Genomic DNA, 16,640 nt, shown 5'->3' with positions numbered 1-16,640 from the left:
CGCCCTGTGCCTTCATACCAGCTCTCGTTTCTGTATTTCCTAGATCTGCCTGCTTCAGTGTGTTCTCGACCTCCTGCACATTTTTTCCGACCTCAATTTTGCCTGATGATCTTAGTACTGCTGCTATGTTTTTTGAACTTCCTCCCCGTGTACCGACCATTGCTTCCTGTCACATTAAAGTCATTTTGCAAACAGAGCTGTGAAAGTGAGTCTTGTAGTTGTCTCCTACCTAACCACCCTGTCACACACATAATGCTATAAAGGCACCATCACATGATAAATGTGTTTTTGTTAATAAAAAAACAATTTCATTCCATTAATGTTCAAATCAATCAATCATGTGATGTGTAAATGCATTGGGTCAGGTTGGGAACAGGCTACAGGGTAGCAAGGTGCGCGATGGACGGCTGCTTGGTGGTTAAATAGTTTATTTGTGTAATAGGGCACCGCATTCTCGTTTGAACCCTGCGTGATAATGCGGGATTTGACCACTTATGGGGACGTCTGATCCTGTTGACTAATATACACATAGCATAACTCCACATGGAAAAATGGTGTACTGTTTTGTTTTTGGCTGCAATCACAGAACCAGTCGCGAAAAGTGTTTTTTTGTTTTTTTTTTGGTTCCCAGTGGAGAAGGGAAGACGAAGCAAGTGGGAGACGTTGTGTCGGTAAGTGTTAGCCTACATAGCTAACCAGAGTAGCTATGTTCTCTTGCCTGCAAAACCACCTCAACATGTATGTGTTCCGGGTCATAAACAAATGGCAGGACATGTCCACTTTCCCACCACATTATCACTTTTTCTTTGCATTTTCACTTTGGTTGTGTGTAATTTGCCCAAAAACTCATAGAAAATGCTGCGTTTTTTTTCCCCGAAGTAGAGTAAATTATATCATATGCATCATAATTTACCCCTTTAGCACCTGCCCTCAAACGAGACTGTGGTGCCCAATTGTTCCTATCCATAACCAGCGTGGGCACATTTGGGCATGTGGGCATTCAAATATGTTTTTGTTATTACTAATATACATATGTTGCAGACATGAATGAGCGAAGCTCGTCAGCATCTCACCATGTCATTTAGGTTCTTCAGACTTTATTTTGAGTAAATGCTTCAGGGGAACATTAGCATGGCAAAAATCTGTCAACTTCTGGGGGGGGCTCCGCCCCAGAACCTGACAGGCCAGACCTTGTTTGGCCATTATTTTGGAGACCAAGCAGTCAACATAGTCAAAAAAAACTATTCCATTTATTAATCCTATGAGTTTAAACAATAATTTGCACCACTTTTTTTTTTTTTTTTTTACCAAAAATCGAGGAAACTTTAACTTTTAAGCCCTGTTCAAACTGAACCTGATATTTGTCACAATTTCTGCAGTCTTTTCCCCATAATTTCATAACATTCTGTCATATATAGTCCAAAGTATACTTTTTTGGAATCCCTATGATCAGTCAAATAATGTGTTATACTTTGCAATTTGAGTGGCGCATTTTTAAATGTTGACCCCTGTGTACCTGGCTGCCACGTTAAAAAGCTACCATACTTTTTGTATAGATTGATCACAAATTTGGTTTAATCTCCTTAAGTGGTACCAATTAGGTCAAAATTGGCTTCTGATTCATGGACAGTTAAGATCGCAACCTGAGAATGTCGAGACACACGTTTCTACAATACCTTTGAGATACAATTTAATATTCCCGACTCAGTGGAGACACTGAAACTGAAAAGAGGTTGAACATAATTAGTAATCCATATCAAAATTACTCATGAGCCACTCGAGGAAAACAAGAGATTGAGGTTTTGAAATAGCTTTAAGTGTTGCCAGATTTTCGCATCATTTTGTCTCCGTCCAACGAAAACCGCTCAACATCTCCCCTATTGAAGATTAGTGGTGTTCATCAGACAGCGACAATATGAGCATCTGTGGGGCAAACTTGTAGTGTGTTATATATACTGATGAAACAGGTTCTGCAAGGTAAGGTTTTTAGCTTTTACTCATATCTATAGAATGAATCTTATGCAATATTCTGTATACATGTTTGTTTGAGCTCTGCACAGCTACGCATCCTACATCAAAGATGATCTACGTCCATACATCCATGCAGGACTTATATTATATACACGTACACATATACGAGGTCTGTCCATAAAGTATAGGTCCTTTTTATTTTTTTCAAAAACTATATGGATTTCATTCATATGTTTTTACGTCAGACATGCTTGAACCCTCGTGCGCATGCGTGAGTTTTTCCACGCCTGTCGGTGACGTCATTTGCCTGTGAGCACTCCTTGTGGGAGGAGTCGTCCAGCCCCTCGTCGGAATTCCTTTGTTTGAGAAGTTGCTGAGAGACTGGCGCTTTGTTTGATCAAAATTTTTTCTAAACCTGTGAGACACATCGAAGTGGACATGGTTCGAAAAATTAAGCTGGTTTTCAGTGAAAATTTTAATGGCTGATGAGAGATTTTGAGGTGACACTGTCGCTTTAAGGACTTCCCACAGTGCGAGACGTCGCACAGCGCTCTCAGGCGGCGTCATCAGCCTGTTTCAAGCTGAAAACCTCCACATTTCAGGCTCTATTGATCCAGGACGTCGTGAGAGAACAGAGAAGTTTCAGAAGAAGTCGGTTTCAGCATTTTATCCGGATATTCCACTGTTAAAGGAGATTTTTTTAATGAAAGACGTGCGGACGGGTCCGCGCGTCGGCTCGCAGCCGCCGCGACGCTCCGCCACAGGAAAAACACCTCTGTTGGAAGCCTTAAGGACAAGTTGGAACATGTCCAGCTGTTAAACAATTTCTCATATACTCACTCCACTGAAAGCCATCAAAAGCCGCCTGGATTTTACAAATGGTTATCAACACGGAGGTGTTTTTCCTGTGCCGCCGCTCCGCACCGGCTGCGTCCTGACACGCGGACCCGTCCGCACGTCTTTCATTAAAAAAATCTCCTTTAACAGTGGAATATCCGGATAAAATGCTGAAACCGACTTCTTCTGAAACTTCTCTGTTCTCTCACGACGTCCTGGATCAATAGAGCCTGAAATGTGGAGGTTTTCAGCTTGAAACAGGCTGATGACGCCGCCTGAGAGCGCTGCGCGACATCTCGCACCGTGGGAAGTCCTTAAAGCGACAGAATCACCTCAAAATCTCTCATCAGCCGTTAAAATTTTCACTGAAAACCAGCTTAATTTTTCGAACCATGTCCACTTTGATGTGTCTCACAGGTTTAGAAAAAATTTTGATCAAACAAAGCGCCAGTCTCTCAGCAACTTCTCAAACAAAGGAATTCCGACGAGGGGCTGGACGACTCCTCCCACAAGGAGTGCTCACAGGCAAATGACGTCACCGACAGGCGTGGAAAAACTCACGCATGCGCACGAGGGTTCAAGCATGTCTGACATAAAAACATATGAATGAAATCCATATAGTTTTTGAAAAAAATAAAAAGGACCTATACTTTACGGACAGCCCTCGTATACATGCATTTTTTTGTAAAGCACTTTGCAACATTTGTTCTAGAAAGGATCTGTATGAATTAATATTTTACTTATTTTCATGCAGTATGACTAAGAGTAAAGAATTAAGTAGTCAGTGGAAATATTGAAGATCAACTAACATCAAGGTATTTAGAGTATTTATTGAACTTCTTTTTTTGTCTTCCTATGTGATTATCATAGTTATCACATTTTGTCACGTTCTTTTTGTTTTTAACTGATTAATAATGTTCGCTGCAGATACAAGGTTCAGGGCTGCATGAGGCAACATCTGCCAATGATAAACTATTAGCAGACATGCGTTACTTATTTCGGTATCACACAGAGGCTTTTGGAAATCCAGCTGACAGCATGTTAAAGAACAGAGCTGCACAGATCCTATAAGGAGGAATCACTCCAGTAGGAGACCCTAAAATATTCATGTGTGCAATCATGTTGAATTATAGGATTAAAGTCACTTCACTGACCATCATTAGAATTTGATCTGCTCTATAGCATGTGACTAGGATTAAATCATTTGAGGGTGTGGTATGTTAAAATGTTGTTAAAAATGAAAAATATATTTCTTACTTCACTACAAATATCTACTTTTCACCTGATTGACCAAATTATCATCCAGATTCTCCCTGAAGTCTGTGGTTAGCAGAAATCTAATCAGTAAGTCTTATGTACCAATAATAAAATTCTAACCTTATAAATTTTCCAATAAATTATGCAGATACACTGAAGACTGTCCAGAAAATACATTTCAGACCTTTGTACCAAATGCAAAAGCATCCAAACTGAAATCACCTCATAGAGCAAAACCAGGACTCCAGTTTGTGGAATCTGGGCCTAATGTACAAAAACTGGATATATTTCCTACTGAAACATGGTGTACACCAAAACCCAGAAACTGGTGTAAGCAAAAAAAAATCCAGGGGCCTCATGTACAAAACGTGCTTACGCACAAAAATGTGGGGTATGTCCGTCTCCATGCTAATGTTCAGATGTATCAAAAGTGAAATGACCGTGGAAATGTGCGGTACGTCACGCAAAAATCCTGGCTGGCGTACATACGTTTCTATAGCTATTGTTCTTCTGCTGAGAAATAGAGATGATGTTGGGAAACGTGGGAAATAGTGTGGAAACATGAAGTCATAAGAGTGATGTGCACATCAGAGACACACTTATGAGCAATTACACACCCACATGTTTGCAGTTATACGGGTGGACATCAAAGCATACGCAAAGTGACGAGTAAAATGGCATTAACAATGGCTGCGTTTGTGTTGTTAGAGGACCTTGCAAATGGTGCAATCCAATCGTGTATTAAGGGAACGCGAGGATTTACTTGCAAATGACGATAACTGGCTCATAAGCCAATTTTGTTTACCAAGACCACTGTTACTGGAGTTGCACGCAGAACTGCCCAGAGCACAATATAGTGAGGAGCCAGGGGTTGTCTGTGCCCATACAGGTGCTGACCACGCTGGGCTTCCTGGCAACAGGGGCATTCCAGTGGGAGCTGGCCGACTGGTCAGGAGTGTGCCAGTCAACTTTGAGCCGAGCCATGCCAGCTGTGTTGAACTCAATCATGCGAACGTCATCCAGGTACATCACATTCCAACATTAAAGCACAATTTGCAGCAAGAAGCCAGTTTCCCTAATGCAGTTGGAGCTATTGACTGCACACTGTCAGGGCCTGATGGTTTATGTGTTCTGTTGCTGGGGTTTTGCTTTGTTTTTATTTTCATCTTGCTTTGTATTTCTTTACTGTGTTTTCTGGGATTGTGGGATTTTGTTGCTGGGGTCTGTCTGTGGTTCTCTCTCTCTCTCTCGGGCCATGCCCCTCTTCTGGTTCTTGCTATGCACACCTGTTTGTAATTTGTTGATTGCCACCTGGAGCTTTATTAGCTCACAGGTTGTGTCGATTGTTGGCCAGTTTGTTGCGCCCTGTGCCTTCATACCAGCTCTCGTTTCTGTATTTCCTAGATCTGCCTGCTTCAGTGTGTTCTCGACCTCCTGCACATTTTTTCCGACCTCAATTTTGCCTGATGATCTTAGTACTGCTGCTATGTTTTTTGAACTTCCTCCCCGTGTACCGACCATTGCTTCCTGTCACATTAAAGTCATTTTGCAAACAGAGCTGTGAAAGTGAGTCTTGTAGTTGTCTCCTACCTAACCACCCTGTCACACACATAATGCTATAAAGGCACCATCACATGATAAATGTGTTTTTGTTAATAAAAAAACAATTTCATTCCATTAATGTTCAAATCAATCAATCATGTGATGTGTAAATGCATTGGGTCAGGTTGGGAACAGGCTACAGGGTAGCAAGGTGCGCGATGGACGGCTGCTTGGTGGTTAAATAGTTTATTTGTGTAATAGGGCACCGCATTCTCGTTTGAACCCTGCGTGATAATGCGGGATTTGACCACTTATGGGGACGTCTGATCCTGTTGACTAATATACACATAGCATAACTCCACATGGAAAAATGGTGTACTGTTTTGTTTTTGGCTGCAATCACAGAACCAGTCGCGAAAAGTGTTTTTTTGTTTTTTTTTTTGGTTCCCAGTGGAGAAGGGAAGACGAAGCAAGTGGGAGACGTTGTGTCGGTAAGTGTTAGCCTACATAGCTAACCAGAGTAGCTATGTTCTCTTGCCTGCAAAACCACCTCAACATGTATGTGTTCCGGGTCATAAACAAATGGCAGGACATGTCCACTTTCCCACCACATTATCACTTTTTCTTTGCATTTTCACTTTGGTTGTGTGTAATTTGCCCAAAAACTCATAGAAAATGCTGCGTTTTTTTTCCCCGAAGTAGAGTAAATTATATCATATGCATCATAATTTACCCCTTTAGCACCTGCCCTCAACGAGACTGTGGTGCCCAATTGTTCCTATCCATAACCAGCGTGGGCACATTTGGGCATGTGGGCATTCAAATATGTTTTGTTATTACTAATATACATATGTTGCAGACATGAATGAGCGAAGCTCGTCAGCATCTCACCATGTCATTTAGGTTCTTCAGACTTTATTTTGAGTAAATGCTTCAGGGGAACATTAGCATGGCAAAAATCTGTCAACTTCTGGGGGGGGCTCCGCCCCAGAACCTGACAGGCCAGACCTTGTTTGGCCATTATTTTGGAGACCAAGCAGTCAACATAGTCAAAAAAAACTATTCCATTTATTAATCCTATGAGTTTAAACAATAATTTGCACCACTTTTTTTTTTTTTTTTTTACCAAAAATCGAGGAAACTTTAACTTTTAAGCCCTGTTCAAACTGAACCTGATATTTGTCACAATTTCTGCAGTCTTTTCCCCATAATTTCATAACATTCTGTCATATATAGTCCAAAGTATACTTTTTTGGAATCCCTATGATCAGTCAAATAATGTGTTATACTTTGCAATTTGAGTGGCGCATTTTTAAATGTTGACCCCTGTGTACCTGGCTGCCACGTTAAAAAGCTACCATACTTTTTGTATAGATTGATCACAAATTTGGTTTAATCTCCTTAAGTGGTACCAATTAGGTCAAAATTGGCTTCTGATTCATGGACAGTTAAGATCGCAACCTGAGAATGTCGAGACACACGTTTCTACAATACCTTTGAGATACAATCATTCATTCATCCTTTTAAATATTAAGAGTAAAACCATGAGATCTGATCTCACATGTGACTGGAGACAAGAAAGTGAGACAAAAAGGGGTGTAATATAGTCAAATTTTCTAGCTTGGAGTCATTATATTTTGAACCATTTGAAGGCTTCTCATGCTTTAAATGAGACAAACAGTATTGCAAGAAACTGAGATGCATTGCTTAATTTGAGTTACTGGTTCTTTTTATGTCATAAATTGGAAAATGAGTGACATGCTGGCAAACTCACTTGATAAGGAAAAAAATTAATTATCATGCACACAATGTGAAAGACAAAGTTTAGTTGATTCTTTCCTTGGGGAAGAGTGTCTCAGCACAGTTCCAATACACTTGCCATGTGTTCAATTTAAGCCGAAAGCCAGACACAGCTGGAGGGTTCATGCCAGCAGGTTCAATTTCCATGCTTACAAACTCATGAGATAGCCTGGAGAGCTAGTGTGGCTCTAAAGATGGCTATAATAATGGCTTCTGTGCTGGATGGGATGTTTCCTTCTTATGTTATTGAAAGTAGCTGAGTTTCACCATCGCTTTTTCGATTGCATGGTTTACCACAAAACAAATTCTCCTTTCCTGCACCAGTACTGCTGTCTGCCTCAATGTCTATTTTAAAATTGCATCTCTGGGAAATAAGTCCATCTGAATCAACAAATCCAGGAATTTAATATTCCCGACTCAGTGGAGACACTGAAACTGAAAAGAGGTTGAACATAATTAGTAATCCATATCAAAATTACTCATGAGCCACTCGAGGAAAACAAGAGATTGAGGTTTTGAAATAGCTTTAAGTGTTGCCAGATTTTCGCATCATTTTGTCTCCGTCCAACGAAAACCGCTCAACATCTCCCCTATTGAAGATTAGTGGTGTTCATCAGACAGCGACAATATGAGCATCTGTGGGGCAAACTTGTAGTGTGTTATATATACTGATGAAACAGGTTCTGCAAGGTAATAATCTTTTCAATTTTTCATTCATATTACTTTTCCAGCCTTTCCACTCAAAGAAATTGGTTTATATTTACATGAAGTAGAAAGGCGCTCGGACAGAGCAACCATTGCAAAAGCCAACAGTTCCTTTGATGTTAAGCAAAAAAAACTCATTCCAAACCTGAGACCATGTTTGTGGCCAACCCGTGTTCATGAATACATTTTAGTTTAACACATTCAAAACTTTACCTGGAACTGGACCACATACACCATGGAATGCTTAACATACACTTTTGATCTTGATCACACACTTTTCCTTCCTGATTAACGATATGTGATTTTGTATTTGTATTGTATTTTGAGATTACTGAATTTAGATACTGATTGCTGAACTTTTGTCTTGATAACAAATCCTTTTACCATGGATGCTGACTTTAATCCTTATTGCTGAACACAGATCCTGATCACTGGCTTTGAGTCCGTCCACTGAAATTTGACACTAATCACTGACCGCTGAGCCTAATCACTTATTTTTTATATTGACTGTTGGTCCTAACCACTCATCTTTTACCCTGAACTTTGATCTTCATTACTCATCTTTGATCCTATTAACTTTGCAGGGAGGTGATGGTCTAGTGGTTAAGCATTGGGCTTCAGACCAGAGGATCCTCAGTTCAAATCCCAGCCTGGCTGGAAAATCACTAAGGACCCTTGGACAAGGTCCTTAATCCCCAAGTTGCTCCCTGTGTGTAGTGAGCACCTTGCATGGCAGCACCCTGGCATCGGTGTGTGAGTGTGTTTGTATGAATAGGTGAATGTGAGGCATAATTGTAAAGTGCTTTGAGCATCTGATGCAGATGGAAAAGCGCTATATAAATGCAGTCCATTTAACTGCTTTTGATAGTGATGTTTCACCTCAGTGTCTCTTCTTTGATACTGATAATTGACAATGCAACCTGGTTTTTGATCCTGATCACTCAGCTTTCATTCTGATCTTTGATCTTGAGCAATCATATCTGATACTGATCACTGATCTCTGGTCCTGATCACTGTACTTAGCTGCTGCTGGTGTTGATAGTTTTGATTCTGTTAAGAATCCAATTAAATTAGGATCACATATTACAGGCACAATCTCAATCAAAGGAATCAGATTGAAAAACCAGAGATCAATGATCAAAGGAAGGATCCACACAAACATTTGCTGGGTTCTAACTTGACCCAACAACCTGCCTGTCCCCCAAATATTACTGAAACCTGTTCTTGTCCTTTTGAGACGTCCTCGTGAAACACAAACAATCAAGAACATCAACATAATCTCGTTGACAGATAAGTAGATAAATGGACTTTTGAAAGAATTCCTTGTGTTATGTCTGCAGTATTTCTGTGTGCCTTCCCTTTAGCTGTTGCTGCTTATGTGCATTGTACACCAGTGGATTTACCCATCTCCCCCTTCTATTTTCTGCATGTTACATGAGTAGCATTGATGGATCCCAAGAGGCTGCCTAGAGTTTCTTATTCAGGAGGTATAGGGCCTCTAAGTAGCCATCTATCAAAAAATCAGTGCTCCAAAACCAGATCTAATTGTGCTCGAGCTCTCTGGAGGCCAGTGCCGATGCTGCATCAGGTTAAGTGTGTATGACCGACCCATTAAATTCCAATCCATTGGTTTTTGAATGCTGTAGCCATAGTGAAGTGAGTGTTGTTTATTTTCAACCCTTCACCCCAACTTTAAATATTTATTTTGGGGGGGTTTTTTCTCAGTTTTGTTTTCCTCTAACTTTGTTAATCACCTTGTGCTGACTGTTGACTTTGCTGTCACACCATTTTATTACAGCTTGAAGAATGGATATATGAAGCCATCTGTCATGAATGGTTCTCAGTAAGCAAACAAACAACAAAGCAACATGGCCGTCCTTGATTATGGCTTCGTGGAGTGGACAGTTTTTATGTTTGTCATAAATAGTAATGTTTTTGAATGTGTATGCTGATTAATTATCTTTAACTTTGTCATAATTAAAAAGAAGTAGTATAGTGCCCGTAGGAAGTTTGTATTCCTATAGAAAATTGGGAGCTAAAAATGTAATTAAAAAAGACTATTACCAAATCAATACCGCATATTAATGCCAAATACAGCCACCAGACCAACTGAATTCAAAATAAAGTGTTGTAAAATGCCATCACCAGAATGCAGCACTTTCAAATGCCACCATTTGTAATATAAATAATAAAAATCATAACCAATGATTATACCTGTACAGCAGTTAGCACAGTGCTTTAATTTTCCCTTAAAATGTTTTATATTACAAACTATATCATGTCATTTTTGAATGGTTTTTCTATTAAACAGTAAAAACCGAAAGAAAATCAATTGTAAGGCCTGAAAGAAGTTTCTGTAGTAAATATTTTAGCCATAAGGTCAAGTGAGAGGGGGAAGTGTTGGCTTTTTAAATACTTGAGAGACACTGGGCTCATCGATAGGATTGGTCCTGCTATAACAGACTGATGCAGAAGGTGGCAGCAGTGCAACAATAAGGATGCTGGCTGCCATTAAACACCATAGAAGAAGAAAGGGTGCGCTTGTTCTTAACAACAGAGTCGCCTTTTGAAATGAGCACGTTTTGTGTCAAAATAAAGCCATAAAATATATATTTAGATTGTTTTAAGTTAGTTTTATATGATGAACTAAACAGAACATGGAAACAAATTTTGACAGAAATCCATATACAAACTGAGGATTTGCAGGATAGAGATGTCACAGAGGGCGCCATCTTGGAAGTACAATGTTACAGTGTCAAAATAAAGGTTTAATCAAACTAAGGTTTTGAAAAATAATCCCCAAAATGTTCATAATAAAGGATGCACGTCATCATGCCATGAGCAAGCCATATCCAAAAGCTGAAGTCGATCTGACAAACAGTCAGAGAGATATGCGAGCCACATACTCACACACAGACGTTTCTTGCCTTATAGATAGATACCAAGTGGCAGGAGGATTTTCATAAGCTTAGAATGAAAGCTTAGAATATCTACATAGGAGACATGGTAGACCTAACGGAAGCCACAATGTTGGACCACCATGGTGATACTTTGGCCCAAAAAGGACTCCAATTTTTGCATTTGGCAGTGCGGTAAGAACACTACAGGAAAATGAAGAAAGAAGAAGAGGAAGCAGTTGTTGCTTCAATGCTGAAAATAAACAAAAATAAAATAAAACAAAAATAATTTTAAGAAGTATAGTAATAAAATTTTCAGAGGTACCACAAGGATCAGTCCTTGGACCTCAGTATTTTTCTGTAAGACATACAGTGTATGCCATCATTTTTATCCTGGTGATAGATTGTTGTACATCTTTCATTTTTGGTGACTGGGTCAGTGTCTGGGAGCATGTGTCCAGAACCACATGTCCATTACACTACAGAATGACAACCACCCAGACAGACAAAAAGTCTATCTCCTCTCAAAAGTAACCACCCATCTGCCACAGCCAAGTGAATGGTAGGAATGGTAGGTGTATCCTTGTCCAAACATGGCCAGAATGTGGAGATATTCCCTCACAGTGCAAGCAGTACTCCTAGTCCAAATCACCCCAACTACCATTTTTTTTTGACACAAACTTTTTCAATGATACCCAGGGATCCCTGGAAGAGACCTAGTACCAAAGACATCTACTTGTAGTTGTTGCCCCTGGTCATTGATTAGTGTCCACGTCTCAACCATACGAGAAGCAACAACAAAACTCAAAATCTTGGACCTTCATTCTCCGGCTCTTATGTCTGCATTTCCAAGCACCTCTGTTAAGCAACATCATGACTCACTAATCTCTTCCCGGGCATTTTGGACATCTAAACAATATACAAGTCTGATATTCACCAATGTTGTTGTTAATGAGGCAATTCTAGAAAATGCCTATATAATTGCAAGACATACTTAAAATATGTGATTAAAATCCAGAGACAGGAAGAATAGTGACATGTAATAATGTCTTGGGGGAAGGGGGGGGGGGGGGGGGGGGACAAAGAAAATGCTTGTAGCCTTGGGATCATTATAGATATTGATTTTAAGAATATATTCAAAGTGTAAGCACATCTAATCTAAAATAGATTGCAATAATGCTTGCTTCAAAAATACTGTTGATGTCTTTGCTGGACGAACGTACCCATCAACCAGCCAGTGTAAATATGGAATAAAGAAGTCAATTATCTACATGCTGCTGAGCCGTAATTCTCTATACGCTCATCAGTAGGCTACTGGCAAACATTTCTTGCTCCTCAGTTTAATAACACAGACATTAATGGCAACGCTGCTTAATGGGGCTTTAATTATGCTTTTCCCTCACCAGTCATTCTCATTGCATATGAGGTTGTAGCTACCTGCCTTTATACCTTGATATCGCTGCCTCTGTAACATGGCTTCCCTTCATTTCTTTGCACTCCAGTCCTGTGCTCTTGATCCCTCCAGCAATATTCCACATTCTTGCAACTCTCACTTTGCATCTTTGAGCTCTCTGTTTCCTCAGAGTTGCTGTCCTTCTCTGTGAGTTGTGTCTGTCATGAGATTAAAAAAAAAAAACTAATTTCTTTTTTTCCTTCTTTCCCCATACTTGGTACATCTTATTTCTCCCTTCTGCACTTTTTGCCCCCTCACTTCCATCACGCATCAAACCCAGACACAGTCAGGACCTGTTCAAACAAAATGGTAATGATGTCTTAATGGTTCCCTACTTTGCATAGCTTTACCCGCTAGCTAATAAAGCCATATACGCTGCACACTCGAAGACTATGTAATGAGGTAATGGCCCAGTCTGAAGATGTAAGTATCCACCTTCGTAGCTATACCAGCTTTTTACAATGGGAAAAGGTGATCTTGTGTTTCGTCTAATCATCAGTAAGCATCTGACCCAAGTTGGACTTCAAAAAAGTGGTGATGGTGAAGATGTTCTTATTTATGCTCAACATTCAATATGAATACGGGCGACCCTTCTGTCCACAGTTTGCTTTCATTCTGCTTTCTGAGAACTTACAGATATGGACAAAAATGGAATAGCACCGCCTGTAGCCACAGAGCCAGTACCACCAAGGTTCAAGTGGGATGCAACCTGAAAGCAAAAGAACACAATGAAGACAATTAACAATGGTGAGATATATCGATGAGAGTATATGCAGAGAGAGAGAAAGAGACTAATTTCCTTGTGTTTTTTGTCCATCTTGTAAGTACCTGCCTGCCATGTGTTTGTGCTTAGTTTTCGGATAAAAATTGATTCTTGTTATTGTAATCTACTAGCTTTCTCTTTAAATAACACAGCGATTTTAACCATTTTGATAACTGTGTAATTCTGCATTGAAATGGAATATTTAGTGCTGTTATCACTTTAAACTCAGTTGCTTCTGATATAATCTAGCTCGAGCTAGATTGCCATCCCCAGTCTAAACGGGGCCTTAGTTAGCCAACTGTTAGCCAGCTGACCAGCTGTACCCCTTTGTTTACATTTTGTAACTTCATTCTATACCTTAACCCTCTGGGGTTTACGGACTTGCTGGCATGCCCAGTTCATTTTACCACAGCTTCAGAAATTTTCCTTTTAAGGTACTTGCATATAGTATAATGCCCATAGGTTGCATATCAAAATGTTCAGAGCAATCTCAGCTTTCAGAATATGAACCATACTTATCTAGAACACTATGTAAAAGAATTTGGCTCTAAAGCTGAAAATTATAAATGTTTTTAGAATTTTGTCAAATCTCTAATGAAAACAAACTTTTATTAATATGGATGAACTGTCTTGGTGTTAGAAATGGGTTTACCAAAGTCTGAATCGAAAAAGCAGTGTAATATATGAAAACAATTTAGATAAATGCACAATTTCACAAGTTAAAATAGGTGTGATGCAGTGCAATACCTCCACCCACTGGAAGCTGCACAACACTGATCTGGTGCATTGAATATTTGTAATATTTGCATATTTGTAAAATAATCACATACCTGTGTCAGCTGGATGACGTCTGTCTTCAAATAAAAAGCTTATTACCTCCGCCAAGGAGGTTATGTTTTTGGTCATGTCCATTTGTTTGTTGGTTGGTTGGTTTATTAGCAGGATTACTCCAAAAATCCTCAACGGATTTCAATGAAATTTTTACCAGGGGTGATTACATTTTGGTAATGATCCGGAACACGATCCGGATCCAGTAATTTTTTTTAGGATTCTTTATCATTGCAGGATAGGGCCAATTTCAACATTTTTGCATCTAACTTCATGAAGATGGGTCACAAAGGCTGAACAAAAATTAAGTTATGACACAACAATAATTTAGCATTTGTTTCTCCTCATTGAATAAACTTATTAGAAAATAAAGAACTTGTGTAGTTCATGCAGTTTCTCTTTATAAATACATTTGCTGAAGATCTAAGGGTTTAACCACTGAATCTGAAACATGACGGTAGATGCGTGAAACGACGTGGACTAAGTCTCTTTGCCAAAGGGTATTCCATGTGATGTTAATGACCCTATGGCCTTGGCTGAGGTTTGCGCTCTCCGAGTGCTTCTAGTTGTATGAATAAAGTCCCTCAGTGATTAAAAAAATTTATCAAAATTGAGGATTTCCCTCTGATGATTAATAAAAATATCTATCCACCTATCTTTAGTAGAAGCTATTGTGCGGTAATGGTTTTTAAAGTTAGCTGACAAGCTAATCTACGTACATGTGGTATGTAATCTGCTAAGGAAAATTTAGCTTTGCTAATTAGCCATTAGCTGCTCTGTGCCTTTGTGCGTGACTCAAAGAAAACAACTGATTTAACAAAGTTCCACTCAGAGTGAGTCAGAAAAAATACTATAAAATAGTCTCTAAAAGATTTTATTTGTAAGTGTCATGATGTTCTTGGGAGTAAATACAATCAATCCACAGCAGTTTGTTTGGACGAGTGAATATATTGTAGGATGACAACAAAGCTAATCTGCAGTTTCAGAAAAAAAAACAGCTTTCAGCCTCAAACCTTACACTTTAAAAAGAAAATGGACGATACCGTCCGTCTGAATGGTCAACATCATTTAGCGTACGTCAGACATGAACAAGTAATTCTTCATTAACAGGTAATTCATTCTTTGTTGTAGAATACAAGACATCACAGATTGTGCTGGAAAAAGAAAAACCTCTTACCAGAGTTGGGCACTTAGCTCTTCGAAAGCCATTTCTCAGCATTATCGATTCATTCCCTGCCTGGTGAACTGAATTACATTCGATCCAATTTGGTTTCCCACCTTTTCTCCTCTGCAGGACAGCAGGCGTATTTGCATGAGAGAGCAATTGAAGTATAGGAGGCAGAGTCAGGAAAAGAGTTTAAAAAAATAGATGGGAAGAGACGCATTCAATGCTGCAAATGGCTTAAGCATGGCGGCCATTATATCACGTGTTTCTACGCTCAGTCACTTCCTTATTACAGCGAATGTTGCCAATCTTTACTATCTCCCACCATCAAGTGGAAACGGGTGACACTGAACAAATCTGCTCATGGATGTCTGCTTGTTCACGCTTTCTTTTGTCCACATCCATCCCATAGACTGTATATGCACTCACCGGCCACTTTATTAGGTACACCTTGGTAGCACTAGGTTGGACCACCTTTTGCCTTCAGAACTGCCTTAATTCTTCATGGCGTAGATTCAACAAGGCGCTGGAAGCAGTCCTCAGAGGTTCCCGTTTATATTGACATTATGGCATCACGCTGTTGCCCATTCAACCCGTCTGCAACATCAACAAAGCATTTTCCTCCACACAGCGGCCACTCACTGGATATCTTCTCTTTTTCGGGTCATTCTCTGTAAACCCTAGAGATGGTTGTGTGTGAAAATCCCAGTAGATCAGCAGTTTCTCAAGTACTCAGACCAGACCGTTTGGCACCAACAACCATGTTTCATCCCCATTCTGATGCTCGGTTTGAACTTCCCTTAACAAAAAGTAGTATACTTAAAGTTCATTTTATTAAGTATGCTTCAGTATAAGTATAAGTATAGCAAGTATACTACAGACTGTGTACTGTTAGTATACTAGAAAGTACACAAATTTAATACTTTTTCGGACTAAATTGGAACATTTCAAGTTTATAAAATTAGATTTTAAAGTTCATTTTAAGTTTGCAAAAGTACACTTTAAAGTATACAACAAGTACACTCATCTATATACTACTTGGTATATCCCTCTTGTATGCTTAAAGTATACCACATGTACACTTATCAATGTATTTGATATATCCCTCTCCTATGCTTTAGTATGCCACAAGTGCACTTATCGATATACTGCCATTGTACTAGTTGTATACTTTGAGTCCCTATTTTTAGTTTATTATCGTATACTTAAAGTATACTGTTATACACATTGGTTATTTCACTATTTTACTTTTTATACTTTAATTTTGCTTGGCATATTACTTGTAGCTTACTATTTATATACTGAAAATATACTCCTTAAAGTATTCTTAAAGTTTACTCATACTGTATGTACACAAGAGTGTGATGCATTTAAAAAAATCACAAGACAAAATGTTAAAAACAAGTTTGATATATTTTCAAA

The sequence above is a fragment of the Thalassophryne amazonica genome, chromosome 17 (assembly GCF_902500255.1).
Source record: "Thalassophryne amazonica chromosome 17, fThaAma1.1, whole genome shotgun sequence".
In the NCBI taxonomy this organism is placed as follows: domain Eukaryota; kingdom Metazoa; phylum Chordata; class Actinopteri; order Batrachoidiformes; family Batrachoididae; genus Thalassophryne; species Thalassophryne amazonica.
The sequence above is the reverse complement of the archived record's forward strand: the minus strand, read 5'-3'. Positions refer to the sequence as shown.